This window comes from Ranitomeya variabilis, chromosome 5, assembly GCF_051348905.1.
Source record: "Ranitomeya variabilis isolate aRanVar5 chromosome 5, aRanVar5.hap1, whole genome shotgun sequence".
NCBI classification, from domain to species: Eukaryota; Metazoa; Chordata; class Amphibia; order Anura; family Dendrobatidae; genus Ranitomeya; species Ranitomeya variabilis.
Genome location: NC_135236.1, coordinates 89561763 through 89581696, shown reverse-complemented (window position 1 = coordinate 89581696; position 19934 = coordinate 89561763). Strand labels below are relative to the sequence as shown.

General features: G+C 40.3%; 17 non-coding genes across 17 annotated transcripts; all 17 read right to left on the bottom strand.

The window, feature by feature from the left end:
* Nucleotides 1-1669: 1669 nt before the first annotated feature.
* On the bottom strand, nucleotides 1670-1742 carry TRNAR-CCU (transfer RNA arginine (anticodon CCU)). Its single transcript has one exon. It is a non-coding gene; the product is annotated as a tRNA-Arg (tRNA).
* Nucleotides 1743-2193: 451 nt separating this feature from the next.
* TRNAI-UAU (transfer RNA isoleucine (anticodon UAU)) lies at nucleotides 2194-2286 on the bottom strand. The gene is given in 2 exon segments: nucleotides 2194-2229; nucleotides 2249-2286. It is a non-coding gene; the product is annotated as a tRNA-Ile (tRNA).
* An 867-nt stretch (nucleotides 2287-3153) lies between these two features.
* On the bottom strand, nucleotides 3154-3226 carry TRNAR-CCU (transfer RNA arginine (anticodon CCU)). The gene has a single exon. It is a non-coding gene; the product is annotated as a tRNA-Arg (tRNA).
* Nucleotides 3227-3673: 447 nt separating this feature from the next.
* TRNAI-UAU (transfer RNA isoleucine (anticodon UAU)) lies at nucleotides 3674-3766 on the bottom strand. Its single transcript is given in 2 exon segments — nucleotides 3674-3709; nucleotides 3729-3766. It is a non-coding gene; the product is annotated as a tRNA-Ile (tRNA).
* Nucleotides 3767-4627: 861 nt separating this feature from the next.
* Nucleotides 4628-4700, bottom strand: TRNAR-CCU (transfer RNA arginine (anticodon CCU)). The gene has a single exon. It is a non-coding gene; the product is annotated as a tRNA-Arg (tRNA).
* Nucleotides 4701-6089: 1389 nt separating this feature from the next.
* Nucleotides 6090-6162, bottom strand: TRNAR-CCU (transfer RNA arginine (anticodon CCU)). Its single transcript has one exon. It is a non-coding gene; the product is annotated as a tRNA-Arg (tRNA).
* A 451-nt stretch (nucleotides 6163-6613) lies between these two features.
* TRNAI-UAU (transfer RNA isoleucine (anticodon UAU)) lies at nucleotides 6614-6706 on the bottom strand. The gene is given in 2 exon segments: nucleotides 6614-6649; nucleotides 6669-6706. It is a non-coding gene; the product is annotated as a tRNA-Ile (tRNA).
* Nucleotides 6707-7573: 867 nt separating this feature from the next.
* TRNAR-CCU (transfer RNA arginine (anticodon CCU)) lies at nucleotides 7574-7646 on the bottom strand. The gene has a single exon. It is a non-coding gene; the product is annotated as a tRNA-Arg (tRNA).
* A 2727-nt stretch (nucleotides 7647-10373) lies between these two features.
* Nucleotides 10374-10446, bottom strand: TRNAR-CCU (transfer RNA arginine (anticodon CCU)). Its single transcript has one exon. It is a non-coding gene; the product is annotated as a tRNA-Arg (tRNA).
* A 451-nt stretch (nucleotides 10447-10897) lies between these two features.
* TRNAI-UAU (transfer RNA isoleucine (anticodon UAU)) lies at nucleotides 10898-10990 on the bottom strand. The gene is given in 2 exon segments: nucleotides 10898-10933; nucleotides 10953-10990. It is a non-coding gene; the product is annotated as a tRNA-Ile (tRNA).
* An 867-nt stretch (nucleotides 10991-11857) lies between these two features.
* Nucleotides 11858-11930, bottom strand: TRNAR-CCU (transfer RNA arginine (anticodon CCU)). Its single transcript has one exon. It is a non-coding gene; the product is annotated as a tRNA-Arg (tRNA).
* Nucleotides 11931-12377: 447 nt separating this feature from the next.
* On the bottom strand, nucleotides 12378-12470 carry TRNAI-UAU (transfer RNA isoleucine (anticodon UAU)). The gene is given in 2 exon segments: nucleotides 12378-12413; nucleotides 12433-12470. It is a non-coding gene; the product is annotated as a tRNA-Ile (tRNA).
* Nucleotides 12471-13331: 861 nt separating this feature from the next.
* On the bottom strand, nucleotides 13332-13404 carry TRNAR-CCU (transfer RNA arginine (anticodon CCU)). The gene has a single exon. It is a non-coding gene; the product is annotated as a tRNA-Arg (tRNA).
* A 1382-nt stretch (nucleotides 13405-14786) lies between these two features.
* On the bottom strand, nucleotides 14787-14859 carry TRNAR-CCU (transfer RNA arginine (anticodon CCU)). The gene has a single exon. It is a non-coding gene; the product is annotated as a tRNA-Arg (tRNA).
* Nucleotides 14860-16248: 1389 nt separating this feature from the next.
* TRNAR-CCU (transfer RNA arginine (anticodon CCU)) lies at nucleotides 16249-16321 on the bottom strand. The gene has a single exon. It is a non-coding gene; the product is annotated as a tRNA-Arg (tRNA).
* A 2727-nt stretch (nucleotides 16322-19048) lies between these two features.
* TRNAR-CCU (transfer RNA arginine (anticodon CCU)) lies at nucleotides 19049-19121 on the bottom strand. The gene has a single exon. It is a non-coding gene; the product is annotated as a tRNA-Arg (tRNA).
* A 451-nt stretch (nucleotides 19122-19572) lies between these two features.
* TRNAI-UAU (transfer RNA isoleucine (anticodon UAU)) lies at nucleotides 19573-19665 on the bottom strand. Its single transcript is given in 2 exon segments — nucleotides 19573-19608; nucleotides 19628-19665. It is a non-coding gene; the product is annotated as a tRNA-Ile (tRNA).
* Between the last annotated feature and the right edge of the window lie 269 nt (nucleotides 19666-19934).

Here is a 19934-nt window from a genome sequence, read left to right as displayed (position 1 = left end):
TAAAATAAAAAATATCGCTATACTCACCTGTCCGACGCAGCCGGGACCTCAGCGCAGGAACCGGCAGCGTTGTTTGTTTAAAATTCCCGCTTTTACATGGTTACGCGAAGTCCCGGCTTGTGATTGGTCAGGGCGGCCATGTTGCCGGGCCGCGGACCAATCACAGCAAGCCGTGACGAAAATACGTCACGGCTTGCTGTGATTGGTCCGCGTCCCGGCAACATGGCCGCCATTAACCAATCACAAGCCGTGACGTCACGGGAGGCTGGAAACGCGCTCATTTCAAAATGAGCGCGTCCAGCCTCCCGGCTTGTGATTGGTTGATCGCGGCGCAACCAATCACAAGCCGTGACGTCACGGGAGGCTGGACACGCGCCCATTTCAAAATGAGCGCGTCCAGCCTCCCGGCTTGTGATTGGTTGATCGCGGCGCAACCAATCACAAGCCGTGACGTCACGGGAGGCTGGACACGCGCCCATTTCAAAATGAGCGCGTCCAGCCTCCCGGCTTGTGATTGGTTGATCGCGGCGCAACCAATCACAAGCCGTGACGTCACGGGAGGCTGGACACGCGCCCATTTCAAAATGAGCGCGTCCAGCCTCCCGGCTTGTGATTGGTTGATCGCGGCGCAACCAATCACAAGCCGTGACGTCACGGGAGGCTGGACACGCGCCCATTTTAAAATGAGCGCGTGTCCAGCCTCCCGTGACGTCCCGGCTTGTGATTGGTCAGGGCGGCCATATTGCCGGGACGCGGACCAATCACAGCAAGCCGTGACGTAATTTCGTCACGGCTTGCTGTGATTGGTCCGCGTCCCGGCAACATGGCCGACCTGACCAATCACAAGCCGGGAATTCACGTAACCAAGTAATAGCGCGATTTTTAAACAAACAACGCTGCCGGTTCCCTCGCTGAAGTCCCGGCTGCGTCGGACAGGTGAGTATAGCGATATTTTTTATTTTAATTCTTTCTTTTACACATTTATATGGTTCCCAGGGCCTGAAGGAGAGTTTCCTCTCCTTCAGACCCTGGGAACCATCAGGAATACCGTCCGATACATGAGTCCCATTGACTTGTATTGGTATCGGGTATCGGTATCGGATTGGATTCCGATACTGTGACGGTATCGGCCGATACTTTCCGATACCGATACTTTCAAGTATCGGACGGTATCGCTCAACACTAGTTGTCAGTCTTTGTAACCATACCTCTGATATTAAGCAAAACTGCTCTAGAATGACAGGATGTTTGAGTCCAAAATATTCCCAGTGGCCAGGGTGAAAATTGAAAGATTACTCATTTTGTTTTGTAAGAAAGAACATGATATGAAAAAAAGAACGTCCAAAATGTTTCAAAAACCGTTTACATTTTTCAATTATAATTTTTGATTTTGATATTTGCCAATATTGTGTGGTTGAAAGCATATCCATATCTTAGAAAAGATACTCTTTGTTATTTGGGTCATAAATGACGATGCAAACAATTAAGATGCTATGTTTGTCGGCCCCACACAATTGCGTGTTAACACTTCTCTCAGTACATGGAAAGGATCGTTGTAAAGGGTAGAGGTTTGCAAGAACTAATTTACAAAGAAACAACACAAGGAGAACAGTTTACACCTGCACCATCAACCTTCCATGAGAAACTGTTGGAAAGGGAAATCAACAAGCACCCCAGATGGGACTTGAACCCACAATCCCTGGCTTAGGAGGCCAGTGCCTTATCCATTAGGCCACTGGGGCTTGATGGAGTAGCTTAAAAATCCAGACTTTCTTTGGTTACCACAAGAGTGAATCACTCACTTTTGATTGAGTTATCAAGGACGATCTTGTACGTTTGAACTCCAAATTGAAACAAACCGTCCGAATGCACATGCATCTTTATTTTAGAAGAGAGCCAGGGCTAACTTTGTCGGGTCACTGTACATAAGTTATCAATGCCGATGATGGAAAGTTTATTGGACTGCCAGAAGCCTGAAAAACTAAATAGATATCTTCCACATTTCCCTTTCAATTATGACACCAGATTACGGTGGGACTCAATAGACTTGTCCAACCTGCGGCAATTTAAAAAAATACAAAAATTTAAACAACAAATATCTCGTTGAAATTTCTCTCTTAATCTTGACACTAGATCATGAACCGATTCAACGACTTCAGTAGTAAAAAATACAAAACGAAGGCAAGAATAGAATGCTCCAGGTGAGGGTCGAACTCACAACCTCGGCATCACTCGACAGTTACTGCTTTATAAGTACCGCGCGCTGACCGATTGCGCCACTGGAGCTGACTGGGTACACCGCTATGACATAAATTTGATTAAAAAAAAAAATTGAAATGGGATAGTTCTTCAGAAAATTAATGATTGCTTACAACAGGTTTCTAAGGTTTTATTATAATGTTTGACAATAAATATTTTACCATATCACAATCTTTATTAAAAATGAAAATGAGAAATTTATACACTGGACACTGGGTCATTTTAGACTCAAACATCCTGTTTTTTTTTTTGTTTTTTTTTTCTTCAGGAAATGCGCACTTACATTTGCTGCAATGAACAGACATTGACGATATAAAAAATTCTTCTGAATTCAGGGGCTGCAGGGTCATCTGTGACATCACCTTTTGTGATTCCTAGATCCTGTGTTAACAGCTGCGTACAGAGGTGTTGTCAGTCTTTGTAACCATACCTCTGATATTAAGCAAAACTGCTCTAGAACGACAGGATGTTTGAGTCCAAAATATTCCCAGTGGCCAGGGTGAAAATTGAAAGATTACTCATTTTGTTTTGTAAGAAAGAACATGATATGAAAAAAAGAACGTTGTCCAAAATGTTTCAAAAACCGTTTACATTTTTCAATTATAATTTTTGATTTTGATATTTGCCAATATTGTGTGGTTGAAAGCATATCCATATCTTAGAAAAGATACTCTTTGTTATTTGGGTCATAAATGACGATGCAAACAATTAAGATGCTATGTTTGTCGGCCCCACACAATTGCGTGTTAACACTTCTCTCAGTACATGGAAAGGATCGTTGTAAAGGGTAGAGGTTTGCAAGAACTAATTTACAAAGAAACAACACAAGGAGAACAGTTTACACCTGCACCATCAACCTTCCATGAGAAACTGTTGGAAAGGGAAATCAACAAGCACCCCAGATGGGACTTGAACCCACAATCCCTGGCTTAGGAGGCCAGTGCCTTATCCATTAGGCCACTGGGGCTTGATGGAGTAGCTTAAAAATCCAGACTTTCTTTGGTTACCACAAGAGTGAATCACTCACTTTTGATTGAGTTATCAAGAACGATCTTGTACTTTTGAACTCCAAATTGAAACAAACCGTCCGAATGCACATGCATCTTTATTTTAGAAGAGAGCCAGGGCTAACTTTGTCGGGTCACTGTACGTTATTAATGCCGATGATGGAAAGTTTATTGGACTGCCAGAAGCCTGAAAAACTAAATAGATATCTTCCACATTTCCCTTTCAATTATGACACCAGATTACGGTGGGACTCAATAGACTTGTCCAACCTGCGGCAATTTAAAAAAATACAAAAATTTAAACAACAAATATCTCGTTGAAATTTCTCTCTTAATCTTGACACTAGATCATGAACCAATTCAACGACTTCAGTAGTAAAAAATACAAAACGAAGGCAAGAATAGAATGCTCCAGGTGAGGGTCGAACTCACAACCTCGGCATCACTCGACAGTTACTGCTTTATAAGTACCGCGCGCTGACCGATTGCGCCACTGGAGCTGACTGGGTACACCGCTATGACATAAATTTGATTAAAAAAAAAAATTGAAATGGGATAGTTCTTCAGAAAATTAATGATTGCTTACAACAGGTTTCTAAGGTTTTATTATAATGTTTGACAATAAATATTTTACCATATCACAATCTTTATTAAAAATGAAAATGAGAAATTTATACACTGGACGCTGGGTCATTTTAGACTCAAACATCCTGTTTTTTTTTTTTGTTTTTTTTTTCTTCAGGAAATGCGCACTTACATTTGCTGCAATGAACAGACATTGACGATATAAAAAATTCTTCTGAATTCAGGGGCTGCAGGGTCATCTGTGACATCACCTTTTGTGATTCCTAGATCCTGTGTTAACAGCTGCATACAGAGGTGTTGTCAGTCTTTGTAACCATACCTCTGATATTAAGCAAAACTGCTCTAGAACGACAGGATGTTTGAGTCCAAAATATTCCCAGTGGCCAGGGTGAAAATTGAAAGATTACTCATTTTGTTTTGTAAGAAAGAACATGATATGAAAAAAAGAACGTTGTCCAAAATGTTTCAAAAACCGTTTACATTTTTCAATTATAATTTTTGATTTTGATATTTGCCAATATTGTGTGGTTGAAAGCATATCCATATCTTAGAAAAGATACTCTTTGTTATTTGGGTCATAAATGACGATGCAAACAATTAAGATGCTATGTTTGTCGGCCCCACACAATTGCGTGTTAACACTTCTCTCAGTACATGGAAAGGATCGTTGTAAAGGGTAGAGGTTTGCAAGAACTAATTTACAAAGAAACAACACAAGGAGAACAGTTTACACCTGCACCATCAACGAGAAACTGTTGGAAAGGGAAATCAACAAGCACCCCAGATGGGACTTGAACCCACAATCCCTGGCTTAGGAGGCCAGTGCCTTATCCATTAGGCCACTGGGGCTTGATGGAGTAGCTTAAAAATCCAGACTTTCTTTGGTTACCACAAGAGTGAATCACTCACTTTTGATTGAGTTATCAAGGACGATCTTGTACGTTTGAACTCCAAATTGAAACAAACCGTCCGAATGCACATGCATCTTTATTTTAGAAGAGAGCCAGGGCTAACTTTGTCGGGTCACTGTACATAAGTTATCAATGCCGATGATGGAAAGTTTATTGGACTGCCAGAAGCCTGAAAAACTAAATAGATATCTTCCATATTTCCCTTTCAATTATGACACCAGATTACGGTGGGACTCAATAGACTTGTCCAACCTGCGGCAATTTAAAAAAATACAAAAATTTAAACAACAAATATCTCGTTGAAATTTCTCTCTTAATCTTGACACTAGATCATGAACCGATTCAACGACTTCAGTAGTAAAAAATACAAAACGAAGGCAAGAATAGAATGCTCCAGGTGAGGGTCGAACTCACAACCTCGGCATCACTCGACAGTTACTGCTTTATAAGTACCGCGCGCTGACCGAGTACACCGCTATGACATAAATTTGATTAAAAAAAAAAATTGAAATGGGATAGTTCTTCAGAAAATTAATGATTGCTTACAACAGGTTTCTAAGGTTTTATTATAATGTTTGACAATAAATATTTTACCATATCACAATCTTTATTAAAAATGAAAATGAGAAATTTATACACTGGACGCTGGGTCATTTTAGACTCAAACATCCTGTTTTTTTTTTTGTTTTTTTTTTCTTCAGGAAATGCGCACTTACATTTGCTGCAATGAACAGACATTGACGATATAAAAAATTCTTCTGAATTCAGGGGCTGCAGGGTCATCTGTGACATCACCTTTTGTGATTCCTAGATCCTGTGTTAACAGCTGCGTACAGAGGTGTTGTCAGTCTTTGTAACCATACCTCTGATATTAAGCAAAACTGCTCTAGAATGACAGGATGTTTGAGTCCAAAATATTCCCAGTGGCCAGGGTGAAAATTGAAAGATTACTCATTTTGTTTTGTAAGAAAGAACATGATATGAAAAAAAGAACGTTGTCCAAAATGTTTCAAAAACCGTTTACATTTTTCAATTATAATTTTTGATTTTGATATTTGCCAATATTGTGTGGTTGAAAGCATATCCATATCTTAGAAAAGATACTCTTTGTTATTTGGGTCATAAATGACGATGCAAACAATTAAGATGCTATGTTTGTCGGCCCCACACAATTGCGTGTTAACACTTCTCTCAGTACATGGAAAGGATCGTTGTAAAGGGTAGAGGTTTGCAAGAACTAATTTACAAAGAAACAACACAAGGAGAACAGTTTACACCTGCACCATCAACCTTCCATGAGAAACTGTTGGAAAGGGAAATCAACAAGCACCCCAGATGGGACTTGAACCCACAATCCCTGGCTTAGGAGGCCAGTGCCTTATCCATTAGGCCACTGGGGCTTGATGGAGTAGCTTAAAAATCCAGACTTTCTTTGGTTACCACAAGAGTGAATCACTCACTTTTGATTGAGTTATCAAGGACGATCTTGTACGTTTGAACTCCAAATTGAAACAAACCGTCCGAATGCACATGCATCTTTATTTTAGAAGAGAGCCAGGGCTAACTTTGTCGGGTCACTGTACATAAGTTATCAATGCCGATGATGGAAAGTTTATTGGACTGCCAGAAGCCTGAAAAACTAAATAGATATCTTCCACATTTCCCTTTCAATTATGACACCAGATTACGGTGGGACTCAATAGACTTGTCCAACCTGCGGCAATTTAAAAAAATACAAAAATTTAAACAACAAATATCTCGTTGAAATTTCTCTCTTAATCTTGACACTAGATCATGAACCAATTCAACGACTTCAGTAGTAAAAAATACAAAACGAAGGCAAGAATAGAATGCTCCAGGTGAGGGTCGAACTCACAACCTCGGCATCACTCGACAGTTACTGCTTTATAAGTACCGCGCGCTGACCGATTGCGCCACTGGAGCTGACTGGGTACACCGCTATGACATAAATTTGATAAAAAAAAAAAATTGAAATGGGATAGTTCTTCAGAAAATTAATGATTGCTTACAACAGGTTTCTAAGGTTTTATTATAATGTTTGACAATAAATATTTTACCATATCACAATCTTTATTAAAAATGAAAATGAGAAATTTATACACTGGACGCTGGGTCATTTTAGACTCAAACATCCTGTTTTTTTTTTTGTTTTTTTTTTCTTCAGGAAATGCGCACTTACATTTGCTGCAATGAACAGACATTGACGATATAAAAAATTCTTCTGAATTCAGGGGCTGCAGGGTCATCTGTGACATCACCTTTTGTGATTCCTAGATCCTGTGTTAACAGCTGCGTACAGAGGTGTTGTCAGTCTTTGTAACCATACCTCTGATATTAAGCAAAACTGCTCTAGAATGACAGGATGTTTGAGTCCAAAATATTCCCAGTGGCCAGGGTGAAAATTGAAAGATTACTCATTTTGTTTTGTAAGAAAGAACATGATATGAAAAAAAGAACGTTGTCCAAAATGTTTCAAAAACCGTTTACATTTTTCAATTATAATTTTTGATTTTGATATTTGCCAATATTGTGTGGTTGAAAGCATATCCATATCTTAGAAAAGATACTCTTTGTTATTTGGGTCATAAATGACGATGCAAACAATTAAGATGCTATGTTTGTCGGCCCCACACAATTGCGTGTTAACACTTCTCTCAGTACATGGAAAGGATCGTTGTAAAGGGTAGAGGTTTGCAAGAACTAATTTACAAAGAAACAACACAAGGAGAACAGTTTACACCTGCACCATCAACCTTCCATGAGAAACTGTTGGAAAGGGAAATCAACAAGCACCCCAGATGGGACTTGAACCCACAATCCCTGGCTTAGGAGGCCAGTGCCTTATCCATTAGGCCACTGGGGCTTGATGGAGTAGCTTAAAAATCCAGACTTTCTTTGGTTACCACAAGAGTGAATCACTCACTTTTGATTGAGTTATCAAGGACGATCTTGTACGTTTGAACTCCAAATTGAAACAAACCGTCCGAATGCACATGCATCTTTATTTTAGAAGAGAGCCAGGGCTAACTTTGTCGGGTCACTGTACATAAGTTATCAATGCCGATGATGGAAAGTTTATTGGACTGCCAGAAGCCTGAAAAACTAAATAGATATCTTCCATATTTCCCTTTCAATTATGACACCAGATTACGGTGGGACTCAATAGACTTGTCCAACCTGCGGCAATTTAAAAAAATACAAAAATTTAAACAACAAATATCTCGTTGAAATTTCTCTCTTAATCTTGACACTAGATCATGAACCGATTCAACGACTTCAGTAGTAAAAAATACAAAACGAAGGCAAGAATAGAATGCTCCAGGTGAGGGTCGAACTCACAACCTCGGCATCACTCGACAGTTACTGCTTTATAAGTACCGCGCGCTGACCGAGTACACCGCTATGACATAAATTTGATAAAAAAAAAAAATTGAAATGGGATAGTTCTTCAGAAAATTAATGATTGCTTACAACAGGTTTCTAAGGTTTTATTATAATGTTTGACAATAAATATTTTACCATATCACAATCTTTATTAAAAATGAAAATGAGAAATTTATACACTGGACGCTGGGTCATTTTAGACTCAAACATCCTGTTTTTTTTTTTGTTTTTTTTTTCTTCAGGAAATGCGCACTTACATTTGCTGCAATGAACAGACATTGACGATATAAAAAATTCTTCTGAATTCAGGGGCTGCAGGGTCATCTGTGACATCACCTTTTGTGATTCCTAGATCCTGTGTTAACAGCTGCGTACAGAGGTGTTGTCAGTAGTGTTGAGCATTCCGATGCTGCAAGTATCGGGTATCGGCCGATACTTGCTGTATCGGAATTCCGATACCGGGATTCCGATACTCTTGTGGTATCGGGTATCGGGTATCGGAACAACATTAATGTTAAAATGTGTAAAATAGAGAATTAAAATAAAAAATATCGCTATACTCACCTGTCCGACGCAGCCGGGACCTCAGCGCAGGAACCGGCAGCGTTGTTTGTTTAAAATTCCCGCTTTTACATGGTTACGCGAAGTCCCGGCTTGTGATTGGTCAGGGCGGCCATGTTGCCGGGCCGCGGACCAATCACAGCAAGCCGTGACGAAAATACGTCACGGCTTGCTGTGATTGGTCCGCGTCCCGGCAACATGGCCGCCATTAACCAATCACAAGCCGTGACGTCACGGGAGGCTGGAAACGCGCTCATTTCAAAATGAGCGCGTCCAGCCTCCCGGCTTGTGATTGGTTGATCGCGGCGCAACCAATCACAAGCCGTGACGTCACGGGAGGCTGGACACGCGCCCATTTCAAAATGAGCGCGTCCAGCCTCCCGGCTTGTGATTGGTTGATCGCGGCGCAACCAATCACAAGCCGTGACGTCACGGGAGGCTGGACACGCGCCCATTTCAAAATGAGCGCGTCCAGCCTCCCGGCTTGTGATTGGTTGATCGCGGCGCAACCAATCACAAGCCGTGACGTCACGGGAGGCTGGACACGCGCCCATTTCAAAATGAGCGCGTCCAGCCTCCCGGCTTGTGATTGGTTGATCGCGGCGCAACCAATCACAAGCCGTGACGTCACGGGAGGCTGGACACGCGCCCATTTTAAAATGAGCGCGTGTCCAGCCTCCCGTGACGTCCCGGCTTGTGATTGGTCAGGGCGGCCATATTGCCGGGACGCGGACCAATCACAGCAAGCCGTGACGTAATTTCGTCACGGCTTGCTGTGATTGGTCCGCGTCCCGGCAACATGGCCGACCTGACCAATCACAAGCCGGGAATTCACGTAACCAAGTAATAGCGCGATTTTTAAACAAACAACGCTGCCGGTTCCCTCGCTGAAGTCCCGGCTGCGTCGGACAGGTGAGTATAGCGATATTTTTTATTTTAATTCTTTCTTTTACACATTTATATGGTTCCCAGGGCCTGAAGGAGAGTTTCCTCTCCTTCAGACCCTGGGAACCATCAGGAATACCGTCCGATACATGAGTCCCATTGACTTGTATTGGTATCGGGTATCGGTATCGGATTGGATTCCGATACTGTGACGGTATCGGCCGATACTTTCCGATACCGATACTTTCAAGTATCGGACGGTATCGCTCAACACTAGTTGTCAGTCTTTGTAACCATACCTCTGATATTAAGCAAAACTGCTCTAGAATGACAGGATGTTTGAGTCCAAAATATTCCCAGTGGCCAGGGTGAAAATTGAAAGATTACTCATTTTGTTTTGTAAGAAAGAACATGATATGAAAAAAAGAACGTCCAAAATGTTTCAAAAACCGTTTACATTTTTCAATTATAATTTTTGATTTTGATATTTGCCAATATTGTGTGGTTGAAAGCATATCCATATCTTAGAAAAGATACTCTTTGTTATTTGGGTCATAAATGACGATGCAAACAATTAAGATGCTATGTTTGTCGGCCCCACACAATTGCGTGTTAACACTTCTCTCAGTACATGGAAAGGATCGTTGTAAAGGGTAGAGGTTTGCAAGAACTAATTTACAAAGAAACAACACAAGGAGAACAGTTTACACCTGCACCATCAACCTTCCATGAGAAACTGTTGGAAAGGGAAATCAACAAGCACCCCAGATGGGACTTGAACCCACAATCCCTGGCTTAGGAGGCCAGTGCCTTATCCATTAGGCCACTGGGGCTTGATGGAGTAGCTTAAAAATCCAGACTTTCTTTGGTTACCACAAGAGTGAATCACTCACTTTTGATTGAGTTATCAAGGACGATCTTGTACGTTTGAACTCCAAATTGAAACAAACCGTCCGAATGCACATGCATCTTTATTTTAGAAGAGAGCCAGGGCTAACTTTGTCGGGTCACTGTACATAAGTTATCAATGCCGATGATGGAAAGTTTATTGGACTGCCAGAAGCCTGAAAAACTAAATAGATATCTTCCACATTTCCCTTTCAATTATGACACCAGATTACGGTGGGACTCAATAGACTTGTCCAACCTGCGGCAATTTAAAAAAATACAAAAATTTAAACAACAAATATCTCGTTGAAATTTCTCTCTTAATCTTGACACTAGATCATGAACCGATTCAACGACTTCAGTAGTAAAAAATACAAAACGAAGGCAAGAATAGAATGCTCCAGGTGAGGGTCGAACTCACAACCTCGGCATCACTCGACAGTTACTGCTTTATAAGTACCGCGCGCTGACCGATTGCGCCACTGGAGCTGACTGGGTACACCGCTATGACATAAATTTGATTAAAAAAAAAAATTGAAATGGGATAGTTCTTCAGAAAATTAATGATTGCTTACAACAGGTTTCTAAGGTTTTATTATAATGTTTGACAATAAATATTTTACCATATCACAATCTTTATTAAAAATGAAAATGAGAAATTTATACACTGGACACTGGGTCATTTTAGACTCAAACATCCTGTTTTTTTTTTTGTTTTTTTTTTCTTCAGGAAATGCGCACTTACATTTGCTGCAATGAACAGACATTGACGATATAAAAAATTCTTCTGAATTCAGGGGCTGCAGGGTCATCTGTGACATCACCTTTTGTGATTCCTAGATCCTGTGTTAACAGCTGCGTACAGAGGTGTTGTCAGTCTTTGTAACCATACCTCTGATATTAAGCAAAACTGCTCTAGAACGACAGGATGTTTGAGTCCAAAATATTCCCAGTGGCCAGGGTGAAAATTGAAAGATTACTCATTTTGTTTTGTAAGAAAGAACATGATATGAAAAAAAGAACGTTGTCCAAAATGTTTCAAAAACCGTTTACATTTTTCAATTATAATTTTTGATTTTGATATTTGCCAATATTGTGTGGTTGAAAGCATATCCATATCTTAGAAAAGATACTCTTTGTTATTTGGGTCATAAATGACGATGCAAACAATTAAGATGCTATGTTTGTCGGCCCCACACAATTGCGTGTTAACACTTCTCTCAGTACATGGAAAGGATCGTTGTAAAGGGTAGAGGTTTGCAAGAACTAATTTACAAAGAAACAACACAAGGAGAACAGTTTACACCTGCACCATCAACCTTCCATGAGAAACTGTTGGAAAGGGAAATCAACAAGCACCCCAGATGGGACTTGAACCCACAATCCCTGGCTTAGGAGGCCAGTGCCTTATCCATTAGGCCACTGGGGCTTGATGGAGTAGCTTAAAAATCCAGACTTTCTTTGGTTACCACAAGAGTGAATCACTCACTTTTGATTGAGTTATCAAGAACGATCTTGTACTTTTGAACTCCAAATTGAAACAAACCGTCCGAATGCACATGCATCTTTATTTTAGAAGAGAGCCAGGGCTAACTTTGTCGGGTCACTGTACGTTATTAATGCCGATGATGGAAAGTTTATTGGACTGCCAGAAGCCTGAAAAACTAAATAGATATCTTCCACATTTCCCTTTCAATTATGACACCAGATTACGGTGGGACTCAATAGACTTGTCCAACCTGCGGCAATTTAAAAAAATACAAAAATTTAAACAACAAATATCTCGTTGAAATTTCTCTCTTAATCTTGACACTAGATCATGAACCAATTCAACGACTTCAGTAGTAAAAAATACAAAACGAAGGCAAGAATAGAATGCTCCAGGTGAGGGTCGAACTCACAACCTCGGCATCACTCGACAGTTACTGCTTTATAAGTACCGCGCGCTGACCGATTGCACCACTGGAGCTGACTGGGTACACCGCTATGACATAAATTTGATTAAAAAAAAAAATTGAAATGGGATAGTTCTTCAGAAAATTAATGATTGCTTACAACAGGTTTCTAAGGTTTTATTATAATGTTTGACAATAAATATTTTACCATATCACAATCTTTATTAAAAATGAAAATGAGAAATTTATACACTGGACGCTGGGTCATTTTAGACTCAAACATCCTGTTTTTTTTTTTTGTTTTTTTTTTCTTCAGGAAATGCGCACTTACATTTGCTGCAATGAACAGACATTGACGATATAAAAAATTCTTCTGAATTCAGGGGCTGCAGGGTCATCTGTGACATCACCTTTTGTGATTCCTAGATCCTGTGTTAACAGCTGCATACAGAGGTGTTGTCAGTCTTTGTAACCATACCTCTGATATTAAGCAAAACTGCTCTAGAACGACAGGATGTTTGAGTCCAAAATATTCCCAGTGGCCAGGGTGAAAATTGAAAGATTACTCATTTTGTTTTGTAAGAAAGAACATGATATGAAAAAAAGAACGTTGTCCAAAATGTTTCAAAAACCGTTTACATTTTTCAATTATAATTTTTGATTTTGATATTTGCCAATATTGTGTGGTTGAAAGCATATCCATATCTTAGAAAAGATACTCTTTGTTATTTGGGTCATAAATGACGATGCAAACAATTAAGATGCTATGTTTGTCGGCCCCACACAATTGCGTGTTAACACTTCTCTCAGTACATGGAAAGGATCGTTGTAAAGGGTAGAGGTTTGCAAGAACTAATTTACAAAGAAACAACACAAGGAGAACAGTTTACACCTGCACCATCAACGAGAAACTGTTGGAAAGGGAAATCAACAAGCACCCCAGATGGGACTTGAACCCACAATCCCTGGCTTAGGAGGCCAGTGCCTTATCCATTAGGCCACTGGGGCTTGATGGAGTAGCTTAAAAATCCAGACTTTCTTTGGTTACCACAAGAGTGAATCACTCACTTTTGATTGAGTTATCAAGGACGATCTTGTACGTTTGAACTCCAAATTGAAACAAACCGTCCGAATGCACATGCATCTTTATTTTAGAAGAGAGCCAGGGCTAACTTTGTCGGGTCACTGTACATAAGTTATCAATGCCGATGATGGAAAGTTTATTGGACTGCCAGAAGCCTGAAAAACTAAATAGATATCTTCCATATTTCCCTTTCAATTATGACACCAGATTACGGTGGGACTCAATAGACTTGTCCAACCTGCGGCAATTTAAAAAAATACAAAAATTTAAACAACAAATATCTCGTTGAAATTTCTCTCTTAATCTTGACACTAGATCATGAACCGATTCAACGACTTCAGTAGTAAAAAATACAAAACGAAGGCAAGAATAGAATGCTCCAGGTGAGGGTCGAACTCACAACCTCGGCATCACTCGACAGTTACTGCTTTATAAGTACCGCGCGCTGACCGAGTACACCGCTATGACATAAATTTGATAAAAAAAAAAAATTGAAATGGGATAGTTCTTCAGAAAATTAATGATTGCTTACAACAGGTTTCTAAGGTTTTATTATAATGTTTGACAATAAATATTTTACCATATCACAATCTTTATTAAAAATGAAAATGAGAAATTTATACACTGGACGCTGGGTCATTTTAGACTCAAACATCCTGTTTTTTTTTTTGTTTTTTTTTTCTTCAGGAAATGCGCACTTACATTTGCTGCAATGAACAGACATTGACGATATAAAAAATTCTTCTGAATTCAGGGGCTGCAGGGTCATCTGTGACATCACCTTTTGTGATTCCTAGATCCTGTGTTAACAGCTGCGTACAGAGGTGTTGTCAGTCTTTGTAACCATACCTCTGATATTAAGCAAAACTGCTCTAGAATGACAGGATGTTTGAGTCCAAAATATTCCCAGTGGCCAGGGTGAAAATTGAAAGATTACTCATTTTGTTTTGTAAGAAAGAACATGATATGAAAAAAAGAACGTTGTCCAAAATGTTTCAAAAACCGTTTACATTTTTCAATTATAATTTTTGATTTTGATATTTGCCAATATTGTGTGGTTGAAAGCATATCCATATCTTAGAAAAGATACTCTTTGTTATTTGGGTCATAAATGACGATGCAAACAATTAAGATGCTATGTTTGTCGGCCCCACACAATTGCGTGTTAACACTTCTCTCAGTACATGGAAAGGATCGTTGTAAAGGGTAGAGGTTTGCAAGAACTAATTTACAAAGAAACAACACAAGGAGAACAGTTTACACCTGCACCATCAACGAGAAACTGTTGGAAAGGGAAATCAACAAGCACCCCAGATGGGACTTGAACCCACAATCCCTGGCTTAGGAGGCCAGTGCCTTATCCATTAGGCCACTGGGGCTTGATGGAGTAGCTTAAAAATCCAGACTTTCTTTGGTTACCACAAGAGTGAATCACTCACTTTTGATTGAGTTATCAAGGACGATCTTGTACGTTTGAACTCCAAATTGAAACAAACCGTCCGAATGCACATGCATCTTTATTTTAGAAGAGAGCCAGGGCTAACTTTGTCGGGTCACTGTACATAAGTTATCAATGCCGATGATGGAAAGTTTATTGGACTGCCAGAAGCCTGAAAAACTAAATAGATATCTTCCATATTTCCCTTTCAATTATGACACCAGATTACGGTGGGACTCAATAGACTTGTCCAACCTGCGGCAATTTAAAAAAATACAAAAATTTAAACAACAAATATCTCGTTGAAATTTCTCTCTTAATCTTGACACTAGATCATGAACCGATTCAACGACTTCAGTAGTAAAAAATACAAAACGAAGGCAAGAATAGAATGCTCCAGGTGAGGGTCGAACTCACAACCTCGGCATCACTCGACAGTTACTGCTTTATAAGTACCGCGCGCTGACCGAGTACACCGCTATGACATAAATTTGATAAAAAAAAAAAATTGAAATGGGATAGTTCTTCAGAAAATTAATGATTGCTTACAACAGGTTTCTAAGGTTTTATTATAATGTTTGACAATAAATATTTTACCATATCACAATCTTTATTAAAAATGAAAATGAGAAATTTATACACTGGACGCTGGGTCATTTTAGACTCAAACATCCTGTTTTTTTTTTTGTTTTTTTTTTCTTCAGGAAATGCGCACTTACATTTGCTGCAATGAACAGACATTGACGATATAAAAAATTCTTCTGAATTCAGGGGCTGCAGGGTCATCTGTGACATCACCTTTTGTGATTCCTAGATCCTGTGTTAACAGCTGCGTACAGAGGTGTTGTCAGTCTTTGTAACCATACCTCTGATATTAAGCAAAACTGCTCTAGAATGACAGGATGTTTGAGTCCAAAATATTCCCAGTGGCCAGGGTGAAAATTGAAAGATTACTCATTTTGTTTTGTAAGAAAGAACATGATATGAAAAAAAGAACGTTGTCCAAAATGTTTCAAAAACCGTTTACATTTTTCAATTATAATTTTTGATTTTGATATTTGCCAATATTGTGTGGTTGAAAGCATATCCATATCTTAGAAAAGATACTCTTTGTTATTTGGGTCATAAATGACGATGCAAACAATTAAGATGCTATGTTTGTCGGCCCCACACAATTGCGTGTTAACACTTCTCTCAGTACATGGAAAGGATCGTTGTAAAGGGTAGAGGTTTGCAAGAACTAATTTACAAAGAAACAACACAAGGAGAACAGTTTACACCTGCACCATCAACCTTCCATGAGAAACTGTTGGAAAGGGAAATCAACAAGCACCCCAGATGGGACTTGAACCCACAATCCCTGGCTTAGGAGGCCAGTGCCTTATCCATTAGGCCACTGGGGCTTGATGGAGTAGCTTAAAAATCCAGACTTTCTTTGGTTACCACAAGAGTGAATCACTCACTTTTGATTGAGTTATCAAGGACGATCTTGTACGTTTGAACTCCAAATTGAAACAAACCGTCCGAATGCACATGCATCTTTATTTTAGAAGAGAGCCAGGGCTAACTTTGTCGGGTCACTGTACATAAGTTATCAATGCCGATGATGGAAAGTTTATTGGACTGCCAGAAGCCTGAAAAACTAAATAGATATCTTCCATATTTCCCTTTCAATTATGACACCAGATTACGGTGGGACTCAATAGACTTGTCCAACCTGCGGCAATTTAAAAAAATACAAAAATTTAAACAACAAATATCTCGTTGAAATTTCTCTCTTAATCTTGACACTAGATCATGAACCGATTCAACGACTTCAGTAGTAAAAAATACAAAACGAAGGCAAGAATAGAATGCTCCAGGTGAGGGTCGAACTCACAACCTCGGCATCACTCGACAGTTACTGCTTTATAAGTACCGCGCGCTGACCGAGTACACCGCTATGACATAAATTTGATAAAAAAAAAAAATTGAAATGGGATAGTTCTTCAGAAAATTAATGATTGCTTACAACAGGTTTCTAAGGTTTTATTATAATGTTTGACAATAAATATTTTACCATATCACAATCTTTATTAAAAATGAAAATGAGAAATTTATACACTGGACGCTGGGTCATTTTAGACTCAAACATCCTGTTTTTTTTTTTGTTTTTTTTTTCTTCAGGAAATGCGCACTTACATTTGCTGCAATGAACAGACATTGACGATATAAAAAATTCTTCTGAATTCAGGGGCTGCAGGGTCATCTGTGACATCACCTTTTGTGATTCCTAGATCCTGTGTTAACAGCTGCGTACAGAGGTGTTGTCAGTAGTGTTGAGCATTCCGATGCTGCAAGTATCGGGTATCGGCCGATACTTGCTGTATCGGAATTCCGATACCGGGATTCCGATACTCTTGTGGTATCGGGTATCGGGTATCGGAACAACATTAATGTTAAAATGTGTAAAATAGAGAATTAAAATAAAAAATATCGCTATACTCACCTGTCCGACGCAGCCGGGACCTCAGCGCAGGAACCGGCAGCGTTGTTTGTTTAAAATTCCCGCTTTTACATGGTTACGCGAAGTCCCGGCTTGTGATTGGTCAGGGCGGCCATGTTGCCGGGCCGCGGACCAATCACAGCAAGCCGTGACGAAAATACGTCACGGCTTGCTGTGATTGGTCCGCGTCCCGGCAACATGGCCGCCATTAACCAATCACAAGCCGTGACGTCACGGGAGGCTGGAAACGCGCTCATTTCAAAATGAGCGCGTCCAGCCTCCCGGCTTGTGATTGGTTGATCGCGGCGCAACCAATCACAAGCCGTGACGTCACGGGAGGCTGGACACGCGCCCATTTCAAAATGAGCGCGTCCAGCCTCCCGGCTTGTGATTGGTTGATCGCGGCGCAACCAATCACAAGCCGTGACGTCACGGGAGGCTGGACACGCGCCCATTTCAAAATGAGCGCGTCCAGCCTCCCGGCTTGTGATTGGTTGATCGCGGCGCAACCAATCACAAGCCGTGACGTCACGGGAGGCTGGACACGCGCCCATTTCAAAATGAGCGCGTCCAGCCTCCCGGCTTGTGATTGGTTGATCGCGGCGCAACCAATCACAAGCCGTGACGTCACGGGAGGCTGGACACGCGCCCATTTTAAAATGAGCGCGTGTCCAGCCTCCCGTGACGTCCCGGCTTGTGATTGGTCAGGGCGGCCATATTGCCGGGACGCGGACCAATCACAGCAAGCCGTGACGTAATTTCGTCACGGCTTGCTGTGATTGGTCCGCGTCCCGGCAACATGGCCGACCTGACCAATCACAAGCCGGGAATTCACGTAACCAAGTAATAGCGCGATTTTTAAACAAACAACGCTGCCGGTTCCCTCGCTGAAGTCCCGGCTGCGTCGGACAGGTGAGTATAGCGATATTTTTTATTTTAATTCTTTCTTTTACACATTTATATGGTTCCCAGGGCCTGAAGGAGAGTTTCCTCTCCTTCAGACCCTGGGAACCATCAGGAATACCGTCCGATACATGAGTCCCATTGACTTGTATTGGTATCGGGTATCGGTATCGGATTGGATTCCGATACTGTGACGGTATCGGCCAATACTTTCCGATACCGATACTTTCAAGTATCGGACGGTATCGCTCAACACTAGTTGTCAGTCTTTGTAACCATACCTCTGATATTAAGCAAAACTGCTCTAGAATGACAGGATGTTTGAGTCCAAAATATTCCCAGTGGCCAGGGTGAAAATTGAAAGATTACTCATTTTGTTTTGTAAGAAAGAACATGATATGAAAAAAAGAACGTCCAAAATGTTTCAAAAACCGTTTACATTTTTCAATTATAATTTTTGATTTTGATATTTGCCAATATTGTGTGGTTGAAAGCATATCCATATCTTAGAAAAGATACTCTTTGTTATTTGGGTCATAAATGACGATGCAAACAATTAAGATGCTATGTTTGTCGGCCCCACACAATTGCGTGTTAACACTTCTCTCAGTACATGGAAAGGATCGTTGTAAAGGGTAGAGGTTTGCAAGAACTAATTTACAAAGAAACAACACAAGGAGAACAGTTTACACCTGCACCATCAACCTTCCATGAGAAACTGTTGGAAAGGGAAATCAACAAGCACCCCAGATGGGACTTGAACCCACAATCCCTGGCTTAGGAGGCCAGTGCCTTATCCATTAGGCCACTGGGGCTTGATGGAGTAGCTTAAAAATCCAGACTTTCTTTGGTTACCACAAGAGTGAATCACTCACTTTTGATTGAGTTATCAAGGACGATCTTGTACGTTTGAACTCCAAATTGAAACAAACCGTCCGAATGCACATGCATCTTTATTTTAGAAGAGAGCCAGGGCTAACTTTGTCGGGTCACTGTACATAAGTTATCAATGCCGATGATGGAAAGTTTATTGGACTGCCAGAAGCCTGAAAAACTAAATAGATATCTTCCACATTTCCCTTTCAATTATGACACCAGATTACGGTGGGACTCAATAGACTTGTCCAACCTGCGGCAATTTAAAAAAATACAAAAATTTAAACAACAAATATCTCGTTGAAATTTCTCTCTTAATCTTGACACTAGATCATGAACCGATTCAACGACTTCAGTAGTAAAAAATACAAAACGAAGGCAAGAATAGAATGCTCCAGGTGAGGGTCGAACTCACAACCTCGGCATCACTCGACAGTTACTGCTTTATAAGTACCGCGCGCTGACCGATTGCGCCACTGGAGCTGACTGGGTACACCGCTATGACATAAATTTGATTAAAAAAAAAAATTGAAATGGGATAGTTCTTCAGAAAATTAATGATTGCTTACAACAGGTTTCTAAGGTTTTATTATAATGTTTGACAATAAATATTTTACCATATCACAATCTTTATTAAAAATGAAAATGAGAAATTTATACACTGGACACTGGGTCATTTTAGACTCAAACATCCTGTTTTTTGTTTTGTTTTTTTTTTCTTCAGGAAATGCGCACTTACATTTGCTGCAATG